The sequence below is a fragment of the Cynocephalus volans genome, chromosome 4 (assembly GCF_027409185.1).
Source record: "Cynocephalus volans isolate mCynVol1 chromosome 4, mCynVol1.pri, whole genome shotgun sequence".
Lineage (NCBI taxonomy): Eukaryota > Metazoa > Chordata > Mammalia > Dermoptera > Cynocephalidae > Cynocephalus > Cynocephalus volans.
Window position 1 is genome coordinate 63,153,478 of NC_084463.1, and position 12,065 is coordinate 63,165,542.

At 40.0% G+C, this 12,065-nt stretch overlaps 1 pseudogene; it reads right to left on the reverse strand.

The window, feature by feature from the left end:
• The window catches only part of LOC134375755 (rho GTPase-activating protein 20-like), a 101,281-nt pseudogene extending 96,772 nt beyond the window's left edge, over window positions 1–4,509 (reverse strand).
• Between the last annotated feature and the right edge of the window lie 7,556 nt (window positions 4,510–12,065).

Sequence of the window (12,065 nt, forward strand, 5' to 3'; positions counted from 1 at the left end):
TAACCAGCAGGCTCAGTGTCAGTATCTCATTACATGACTCATAAAGGAACTGTTTCTTGGCTAGTAAAATAAAACCTACATCCTAGCATAGGAATAGAGGAGGAATCATCCAGTGGGAAGGGGATACTGAAATTCTTTGGCACAATTCTTATCCCACAAATTCACAATGGCCCCAGGGATCTCTCCCAACTTACTGTTGTCATCACTGCTCTGGCCTTAGTGTTTCTGTTCCCCTCATTAATCTTTTGGCTCACATACGGAGTCTGTACACCCAAATCTTCTTACCACAGCTGAGACAGCAGCTGAAACAATTATTTAAAACACTGATCAAAGACAAGAAACAAATGGGTTAAGAAACAGAGAATATCAAACATATTGATCAGGAGTTATTAACCATGAATCAGTTTCAGGCCAGGTTACTTGTATAACATTTTTTGCATGATGTATATTTATTTGGTGCTTTTCTTCTAGAGAAACAGCCCACAGCTGTCAGATTTCCAGAAGAGTCTAATCTCTCCCAACCCTAGTGATTTCAATCACCTAGTTTATATATTCTATCTTGCTAGTCTCATCTCACTATTTCTATTAGTCACACCTCTTCGGAACCTCAGGAATCTAACATCCTGAGGCTAATGTAACTGCACAGGTTGCAGGGAGAAAGGAAATTTGGAAGACAAGTATTTGTATAGCAGGATATAGCAGCACCTCCCGATGTGAAGAGTCTCAGTAATGGAATACTGCATTGATTTTACGACAAAAAAAGTGGCAGTTTGTTCATATGCATCAAGCTATAGTCTAAATTTTTTGCAGGATTCTGTTTCGCCTTCAGACCTTGGCTTGATTCCTACTACCTGTACTGTATTGTTACAGCAGTAGTTACACCAATTGTCTGGTTGGGGTTATTGTTGGATTCCTGCCGACACAGGCAATGGTAAAGCTACGTGACAACACCAATTGTGTGGCTAGGCAATTCATAACTAAAGCCAAAACATTTCATTATTTTAGTTATACTAAGTTTCCACTTGTACTGTCAGGGCTAGGGCTCAGACACTTCAAAGCCATTGTACAGACTGGGTCATAGACCCCTCACACACAGGTCCACACTAGGTAATTGGGAAAGATCCCGGGAGCCATTGGCAGTCCTCAGCAGTAGCAGCAGAAGCAGCAGTGGTGGTGGCTTCCCAGGACATCCTGGGGACACCGGCAGCAACAGCTTGCAGCAATGGCCTCCAGCAGCAGTAGCTTTATTTGTAATAGCCAAAACCTGGAAATAATCCAGATGTCCACTAATAGGTGAATAGATAAACAAACTGTGGTCTATCTCTACAGTAGAATACTACTCAGCAATGAAATGAACTATCAGTACATGCAAATCCACAGATGAATCTCAAACCAAAAGAAGCCAGGCAAATGTAAAGTCTGATTCTGTTTATATAAAAGTCCTGAAAATGCAAATTAACCTACAGCAACAGAAAGCAGGCCCGTGGGTGCCTGGGAATGGGGAGAGACTAAAGGGATTAGAAAGGGACAGGACGGAACTTCGAGGGATGATGAATATATCCCTTACCTTGACTGTGGAGATGGTTTCACATGCATCAAACTTATGTCAAAACTCATAAATTTACAATACTTTAAATATGTACAGTTAGCTGTATGTCAATTATACCTCAATGAAGCTGTTGAAAAATTTTAGCTCCTCAGTTGAACCAGCCACATTTCAAGAGCCATATGTAGCACAGTGGCTACTAAACGGGACATTATAAATAAAGAAGTTCCATCAATGCACAAAGTTCCACTCAACAGGACTGCTCTAGACCAGGGGTCAGGAAACTACACAACAGGGAATAACAGCATGTTTTTCTAAATAAAGTTTTACTGGAACACACAAGCCCATTCATATGCATATTGTTCACAGTGCTACAATGGCAGAGCTGAGGAACTGCAACAGAGTAAGTATGTCCTGCAATCCGAAAATATTACCTGGTCCTTTAAGAAAAGGTTTGCTGACCCTGCTCTAAACCATAAATTCTGAGGACAGGAATCATATCTGCCTTGTTCACCACTGTACATAACCTGACTAGCATTGATGAAACACCTAATATGTAGCAAGCACTACTCTAGGCACAGGGAGGTAGCCTTGAACAATATAGAGAAGGTCCCTATCTCAATATTTTCACAATCTGGGGAGAGATACAGGTAACAGATGAAAAGCAAGTAAATAAAATATCAAACAAGGATGAATGCTGAGATGACAATAAAGCAGAAGGTACAGAGCATGACTGTGGGGCAACTTCCATTTAGGTAGTCGGGACAGCCCTGTGGGAGAACCTAAGGTCTGAACAACATGAAACAGTCAACATTGCAAAGACACCATGGCCTCAAAACAGGAATGCATTTGATGATTTGATGTATGAGAAAGAAGGCCCACGTGGCTAGAGAACACACAAATGAGGATGAAAAGAGGTCTAAATGTTGTTATAAATGTGACCGAAAGCCACCACAAAATTTTAAGCAGGTGAGCAACATTATCAATTTACATTTACACTGAGTAAAAAAGTGGGAAAAGGGCAAAGCAACCTTTCATTTATTGGGCAAGTACTACTTGATAAATGATGCTATTCCTTAATTATTCCCCCTTTACCAGTATGCTTAATAACACTCAGAACTGTTCAGGAAAATGTCTTATTTTTTCCCAATTCTGTAAGTTTACAAAAATAAAAAATGCTTTAAAACCTCTGTCAATTACTTAACATTCATTTATTTTCCCAAATGTAGCACTAAACTGGTAAATTCATACGTGTTATTTAGGAAGACTTGAACACACACACACACACACACACACACACACTCTCTCTCTCTCTCTCTCTCTCTCTCTCTCTCCCCTTCCATCTCTGAAGGGGAAAAGCGACAAGGACAAACCGCAGCTTGAATACATCAAAGGCTGAGCCGGCACTACAGCCCATACATCATCAAGCTCACGACACCCCTAGATGGCTCTGCGACATGATTAAGGTCCTTGGGAACTTACATACACTCCTAGACGGCGTACAGATCTCACCTCTCTTCAACTGACCTCCAGCCGACCCACGATCCTGTTGGGAAGATTTATGAAAGACAGTAAGATCAGTACAAGCAGGGAGCTAGAGGTATAGGTGCAATGCCTTAAGATATTTCCTAAGTAAGAGCTACATGATCCCTCCAATCGCATCTTCTTTCCAGAGAAGCTGGAAGAGCACCGCCACGATGAGGAACAAAAATGGCCAAATATCCAATATTGCAAGGTTTTGTGCTTGGAGTAAGGGGGCGGGGATGGTGGCAGACACGGATAGAAGCATCTAAATCAGTGTCTAAGAGCGGCCCACGTGCACTTGCTCAGGGAACTGTTCCAAGGAAACCCGACCCCGATCGGAATGCTCCCGCCACACCGCGGCCATGTTGATCGGAATGGCAACGCTACAAGTAGTTGCCCACATCCCTCCTCCCAGCTTTGACAGGGAACACGTGCCACCCCCACGCACACAGACACCGAGATCCCTCTCCAGCTCTGCCCAAGTCCCGAGGGCCAGGGGACGAGTGCAGGGCGAAGGCTCCCCACCTCGGCCCTCGCGACCCCCTGACACAGCCCCCGGCTCCCACATGGCCCGGCTCTAAGCCAAGCCAAACCTCCATGTACCCGAGTGTCGACTGTTAGCATCCATAGTCGCACCTCCAAACTCTGACCACCACCTCGGAGACCTGCGGCCGATCCAGGACCGTCCAGCAGGGCACGGGAACACCTCCCCTCCCCAAATTACCGTGGAGCAGCCGCACCTCCGCAGCTAGATGAGGGGGCTGAGCCCGTCCACCTACCTTCTAAGTGGCTGGCTGCTGCGCCGACGCAGATGCCGGCGGTCCTGATGACTTCGGAGATGACCCTGCCAAGGGGCGATGCGCGCCCAGACAACCTCGGGGTCTCAGGGTCCAAGCACGCAGAGGGGCCGGGGGAAGGTGACCCCCCCAGTCCAGGCCCCAGGCCCGGACTGAGGGAGGAGCCGGGCTGCCGATCCTGCGGCGGGTGGAGACGGGGAGGGAGGCTGCGGGTCGCTCAGAGACAGGTTAAGACTTCGGAGACGGGTTAAGACTTCGGAGACGGGTTAATACTTTGGAGACGGGTTAAGACTTCAGAGATCAATAAGGCAGCTGGTACCGGAGTGAACCGAGAGACAGCAGTGCGGTCGTCGTCAGGGGCAACAGAACACGTGAAGGCCCTGAATGGAACACCGAGGGCCACAAGCCTCCAGCATTAAAGCCCCATGACGGCATCCAGCTCACGTGACACGGTGGCGGGCTCGGAGGGCGTGCGCGGGAAGAGGGAGCTGCGGCAGCGGCAGCCAAGGGCACGAGACCCCACTCAGCATCCTCACCTTCTTGGTGCCGGGGCATCCGGCGATGAGAGACACTCCTGTCAGGGAAGAGGAGTGCCCCGGCTGCCCCCACTAGAGTCTCCTGCTGGGGGGACATCGCTTCCATGAAGAAAATGTTCAAGCAAATCCCATTCCAGGAGGAGGCTTCACGGTCATGTCTGCGGGCTGGCGGCCAGAGGGGAGAGGACGTGCAGGCTGAGGCGTCCGCGCTCAGGCGGGGCGCCGAGCTCCAGGTGTGGGCAGCGCGCCTCCGGTGTCGAGGCCATGTATCGCCGCCTGCGCTGGGCACCTCCAGCTGAAGGCGATTTCGGTGGCGACGGCCTGTCAGTGCCGGCCCGCCCCGCCTCGGGTCCGCCCCCTCTGCCGTCCACAGGCCTCTGTGCTCTATGGATGGGTTTAACAGCCTATTGGACACAGCTAAAAAAAAAAAAAAAAATCAATAAATTATAAGATAGGTCAGTGTAAATATCCAGAATGAACCATTGAGAAAAAAAGAGGTGGAAAACACAGAAGAGAAGGCAAGCAACAGAGGACACAGCCATAAAGTCTAACACTTTATAATTGGAATCTCAGAAAGACAGAAAGTAGAATGGACCAGAAGAAATATTTTAAAAGATAATGGCCTAGAATTTTTCAAAACTGCTGAAAAGCATCAACTTGCAGATTCATGAATTTCTATGAAAATTAAAAGAAAAAAAATTTTAAGAAATCTACATCTAACAAAACATGGGAAGTTTAGTGAATATGAAAGATAAAGACAAAAATTTAAGAGCATTCAGAGAAAAGTGGACTATTTCCTTCAAAGAAACAACAAATAGATTGAGAGCTGGCATTTCAACAGAAAAGAAAAAAGAAACCAGAAGACGATTAAAATACATTTTCAAAGCTCTGAAAAATAATTACTGCCAAACAAGGTATCTATATTCAAAAAAAAAAAAAAAAGATATTTAACTCAGCAAAAATATCCCTCAAGAATGCAGGTAAAAAAATTTCCAGGCAAAGCAAAGCTAAGAGAATTGATCACTTCCAGTATGTCATTAAAGAAAATAACAAAAGAATTCTTTAGAATTTTAAATTGAAGATATGTACGAAGAATTGAGAGAACAAAAGGGTGAGAGTGAGGTAAAATAACTGTTTAAAACAACAATAATAGTATCTTCTTAGTTTAAAATAAACAGAATTAAAATACTCAAAAACTGTAGTGTATAAGTCAGGAAGATGTGAAAATATTTCCGAGGTCCTTGCATTGCCCAGGAAGAGGGTAAAAATGCAATTAACAATAAATATTAAGCTTTGATAAAGTGATATATCTTAATATTTAGAGTAATTACTAAAAAAATCATAAGAGCATGTAACTACTAAGCAAACAAAGATTAAATAATTAAAGTTATCAATTCAGTAACTAGAAACCTAAATAACTAAAAAATTCCTTGTCTAAAAGCTAGGAAAAAAACAGCAAATTAAACCTAAGGGGAGTAAAACTAAAGAAATAATAGTGTAATGCCAATAAAAATCCAAATAGATTTTTAGGTAAGAATTGAAAAGCTGATTCTAAAATTTCTATGGATGATCCAGCAATCCCACTACTGGGTATATGCCCAAAAGAATGGGAACCATCATGTCAAAGAGATACTTGCATTCCCATGTTTACTGCAGCTCTATTTATAAAAGCCAAGATATGGAACCCACCTAAATGTGCATCGACAGATGACTGGATAAAGAAAATATAGCATATATACACAGTGGAATACTACTCAGCCATAAAAAAGAATGAAATTCTGCCATTTGGAACAACATGGATGAACTTGGAGAAAATTATGTTAAGTGAATAAGCCAGGCACAGAAAAAGAAATACTGCATGTCCTCACTCATAAATGGGGCTAAAAAAGAAACAGCAAACACAATAAGACATGGAACTTTCAGAAGGAGAGATCAGAGCTATAGTTGTTAGAAGGGGAAGGGGAGTGGGAGGAGGGTTAGGGAGAAATTGGTTAATGGACACAAAGAATGAGTAAGTTTATAACAATGAATATGTCAACTATACTGATTTGATCATCACGTATTGTACGTAAATACTGATAGTCAATTCTGTACCCCACAAATATGATAATCAATTATGTCGCAATTAAAAATAAAATTAAAAAATAAAATTTGTATGGAATTACAAAGGTCTAAGAATAAACACAGCATTCTTGAAGAATTAGGTGAGATAATTTTCTTTACCAGGTACCAAGACTTCTGAAAAATCTCCATTATCAAGATAGTGCAATACTACATAAGGAGAAGACAAATGGATTTAGTAGATTAAAAAGATGGGTATTTCAAAAGAGGCTGGAATCGTGAAGGAAAAAAATGGAAAAAACAAAATTTCTGAAATCAAAAATTCAGAAAGAATTGACTGTAAATCGGACACAATAGAAAAAAAAAAAACCAATAAACCTGAAGACAGGTAAACTGAAATTATCTAAACTATCCATACAACTTAAGATTAAGTAGTCAAGTAACTAGAAATCACAACTGACTTTAACATAAGAAAAAAATTTTAATATCCCTATATATACTAAAGAATTCATAATTAAAAACTTTCTGACAAAAATTCTCCAGGTACCACTGGCTTCAATGGTGAATTCTACCAAGCTCTTAAGGGTAAAACAATCTTACACAAAACATCCAATTCCTCTTATGTGGCAAGTATAACCCTTACATCAAAACCTGCAAAGGACGTTATAAAAAAAAATTATAGGGCCGGCCCCATGGCTCACTTGGGTGAGTGCGCTGCTGGTAACACTGAGGCCGCAGGTTCGGATCCTATATGGGGATGGCCGGTGCGCTCACTGGCTGAGCGTGGTGCAGACACCACCATGCTGAGGGTTGCAATCCCCTTACCAGTCCAAAAAAAAAAAAAAATTATAGACCAGTTTCACTCATGAACATTAAAGCAAAAATTCTTAACAAAATACTAGAAAATTGAACCAAGCAATATATAAAAAGGATAGCACAGAATGACCAATTTGGGTCTTACGCAGGAATGCAAAAATTGATAAATGTAATTCAGCATATTAACCAATTAAAGGAGAAAAACTGTAAATCATCTTAGTACATGTACAAAAAGCACTTGACTAAATTATGCCCCTTCATAATTTAAAAAAGAAAAGCACTCAACAAAGAAGGAATAGAAAGGAACTTCCTCAATTTGATGAAAGACAACTATGAGGTAGGTAAAAAGACTTTGGTTAACTTTCTAGCTCTATGTCCTTGGCAACCTGATAACAGTAGCATGTCCACAAGCTTTATGCTTATAGTAAAAATGACGTCTCATTGGTAGAATGAATCTGGACTTGAAGAACTATCAATAATATGATAGGAAGTACAAATTCAGGCTTTCTTGTAATGAACATGTCTCCTACAGAAACCCTGTAAGAGATAGCTGTAGCGTTGTTACAAGAGATAGCAGCTTCTGAGGGCATGAAGCTTCTATGCCAGGATGGTTCTCCCATCCACTCAATGTGGATCTTGTCTCCTTGTACCTGAAACTCTCACCTGGGAACCAAAGATAAACCCACGTAATGCAGTAATGGCTCCCACAGAAGAGGCATGCCTGAGTCTGCCCTGAAGCCAAGTATGGCAATCAAGTCTTCCACCACCAAATGTTTACGTGAACCTAAGAAGACCCTTGGGTAGGCAAAAATGGAATAATACATTCTAAATCATACTTAATGGTAAAATAATAAATGCATTTCTCCTAAGATGTGGAAAAAAGCAAGAATATTCACTCTTACCACTCTTTATTCAATATTATATATTAAAGCTCCTAACCACTGAAATAAGGCAAGAAAAATGAATAAACCACATACAGATTGGAAAGGAGAAAATAAAATGGTCTTTAGACCCAGATAACATGGTTGTTTATGCAGAAAATCCTAAGGAGCCCACCAAAAAATAAATCCTAATAGCACTAACAAGTAAATCTACCTATTTTACAGGATACAAAAATCAAAACACAAACATTAACTGTATTCAAGGTTTCTTGTACCAGCAACAAACAATTTGAAAATAAATATTTCCCAAGTAACACTGACATATTATCAGAAATCATAAAACACTTAAGAAACAAATACGAAACTCTAAGACCTTGCTCCAAAACTCCAAAACACTGCTGTCAGAATTGAAACTCTAAAGAAACAAATGAAGAGATACAGCAAGCTCATAAACTGGAAAAGTCAACACTGTTAAGACATCAAATCTCCTCAAACTGATCGATGATATTGCAGTTAAAATCCCAACGTGTTTTTTATAGAAACTTACAAGCATCTTCTAAAATTTATATGAAAATCCAGAAGATTTAGCACAGGCAAAACAATAGGCAACAATACTGAGGAAGAATAAAGTTGAAAGGCTCATATTACTTGTTTCCATGACTCACTGTGAACCACAGTAATTAAGGCAGTAAATGATACCGGCAATAAGGATAGATAGAGATCACATGGACCATAATAGGAAGTGTTAAAATGGACCCAAATAAACAGATAAACTGAGTTTAGGCTTGAGTTAAAGTTATTCATTGGAGGTAGGACAGTCTTGGAGGAAGGACAATCTTGTGAAAAACATGATCTATAAGAAGTGAAAATCCACATGGAAATAAATACATCTCAATCCTCCCCACCTCACACAACATATTAAAAATTAATTACAATAGAACATAAAAGCTACAACTATAAAATTCCTACAAAATAATCAAGTATAGTATGTTAGTGACATCTTGCTATGGGCAAAGCCTTCATAAGGCACAAAAACCACTAGCCAAAAAGAAATTAAAATGAGAAACTGGACTCCAAAGTTAAAAATTTCTCAAAAGACACCATAGAAAAAAAAAAAGCCACAGACAGAAAATATATGCAATAATATATTTGACAAAGGATTTAACCAGATTCTATAAAGAAAAAAATCCTTTTTTTTTTTTAAGGGCCAAAAGACTCGAACAGAAACTTTTGCAGAAAATAGGAATGAAAAGATGAAACATGAAAAGATGCTTAACATCACTAGTCATCAGGAAAAGCAAATTATAACCACAACAGGACACCACTAGAATGTCTAAATTAAAAAGACTAATAATACCAAATTTTCGAAAATATACGTAGCATCTGGAACTATCAGATAATTACCAATGTATATATAAGAACACAACCACTTTGGAATAAGGTTTCACAGTTTTGTTTAAAGCAGAATTTCTCAACCTCAGCACTACTAATATTTTGGACCAGACACTTGTTTGTTGTGGAGAACTATTCTGTGCATTGTACGATGGGTAGCAGTATCTTTGACCTCCACCCTTCCACACTCAGTTGAGATAATCAAAAATGTTTCTAGACATTGCAAATGTTCTTGGGCGGGCTAAATCACCTACAATTGAGAACTACTGCTTTAAAGTTAAACATACATGTACCCAGCAATTCCATACCCAGGTGTTTACCCAGACATGAACACATATTTCCATAAAATATTTGTACATGAATGTCTACACAGTTTTATCCATACTATCCAAAGACTAAAAATAATCCAAACGTCCACCTACAAGTAAACAGATATTGTATGCTTACACAATAAAATATAATGAAGCACTGAAAATGAAGTAACTACTGATATTTCCATTAACATGAATGAATTTTAAAAACAGTATGTTGAACATAAGAAATCACACATAAAAGAGTACATGCTATATATGATTATATTTATATGATGTTCTTAAATAGGAAAAGCTAAGCTTTGGTCAATGAAATAACAGTGATTGTGTGAGAGGATGTTAGGGAGCTGGACAGGGCACAGAGGAAGTTGTTTAAAATCTGCACCTATGCAGTATGAAAATTATACCTCAAAATGTAAGAAAAAATCAATTTTTATGATATTGCATTAAAACTACAAATATGCAGACAAGTTGAGAAAGTGACAAAAAAGTAGCTCTAAAGTCACATTATTTTTTTTTTTTGATGTTACAGTTATATATTTAAATTTTAAATAGTACTTAGGGAGGGATGTGAGAAAGTCAGTGCATTCTTTGCTACCACCTGCTACATAAGCAAACCAAGATACTCAGGCACTGCTTTCAGATATTGTACTTAACTAAATAGATGCTTCAGTTTTCATAACTCGACACAGATACCAAGGCTTAGCAGAAATTCCTTTTTAATCTTTTTCAGTTAGCTGGTCACCAATCCCTTAATTAAACAAGTACCTCACTCATTTATTTCCTGATACATTCACTCAATTGTCAAATGTACTGCATGCTTCCTTGCAAAGGTCACAGTCTTCATAGATCCATCTGCCAATGTAACCTGTCACATTTTAAAAGTCAGCATGCAGAGCGCAAAACCAATTTAAGATTAACATTTTTCATTTCTGTGTAATTTCCCATGACAACTCACCCTTATATGCACCATGTTTCCTTCATTTCACTAATGAGCTAATGAACATTTATTTCACTTCTTTCGGAATTGGATGCATTTGGCAATACCAACCATTTAAATGTGCCAATGTCTAACTCTAAATAGGTTTTTAAAATGTTTCACTGTGTTCTCTGTCACTCCTAAAGCTACCTGGTACTGAGTTATTTCAATAAGAGCCCAGACTGGTAAGAAGTTGTAACACATTACCAAAGACCACTATGCTGCCAGCCATCCAGTCATATAAATTGAGGTGTCTTCTGACTCCAGCAAGTTAGAAACTGATCACCGGTAGATGTAGTAATCTCCTAACAGTGAGAAGTATGTGATTTTCACTAGATCAGAGAGGGACCGGATGCCCAAATCCACCCTCAAAGCATACCAGCAAATGGTATGAAATGGCATATTTAACATGCCTATACACATATTTTTCCATAATACAAACTATAAAAAGTAAAGCTCAAAACTCATGTTCACTGGGGAAAACATACAGAATACAGTGTAAGAAATACTACAGAGGGTTGCTATTGGCTGAATGTGTCCCCAAAGTTTTATGTATTAGAAACTTAATCCCCACTCTGACAGTGTTTACAGGATGGGAAATCTTGTGATGGTTATTGAAAGGTGGGGCCTTAAAGAGGTGATTAGACTGTGAAGAATGTGTCCTTGAGAATGGATTGATCCATTCATGGAGTAATGGGCATGGTTCTGATGGCTTAAAAAGGAGAGCAACTGAGAAGCTTAGCTCTCTCTCTTGCTCAACCATTTCATCATGAGGTATGCTGCATTGCTATAGTCACTACCAACAAGAAGGTCCTCACCAGCTGTGTTCCCTGGACTTTGGACTTCCTAGCCTCTAAACTGGAAGAAATAAATTTCATTTCTTCAGACATTGCTCAGTCTCAGGTATTCTGTTATCAGCAATAGAAACAGACTAATACAAGGGTATAGATTTGAATGGGGAAAATGGAATGCAAATAATATTTTCTAATGTAAACAGGTACAGGTTTCAGGGATTTAAGAAAACAGCTGAGGTACAATTCAAGGCCAAAGGCTAAACCAAGGCAGATATTTAGAGTTAAAAATAATGAATTGAGGGCCGAGCCCGTGGCGCACTCGGGAGAGTGCGGCGCTGGGAGCACGGCGACGCTCCCGCCGCGGGTTCGGATCCTACATAGGTATGGCCCGTGCACTCACTGGCTGAGTGCCGGTCACGAAAAAGACA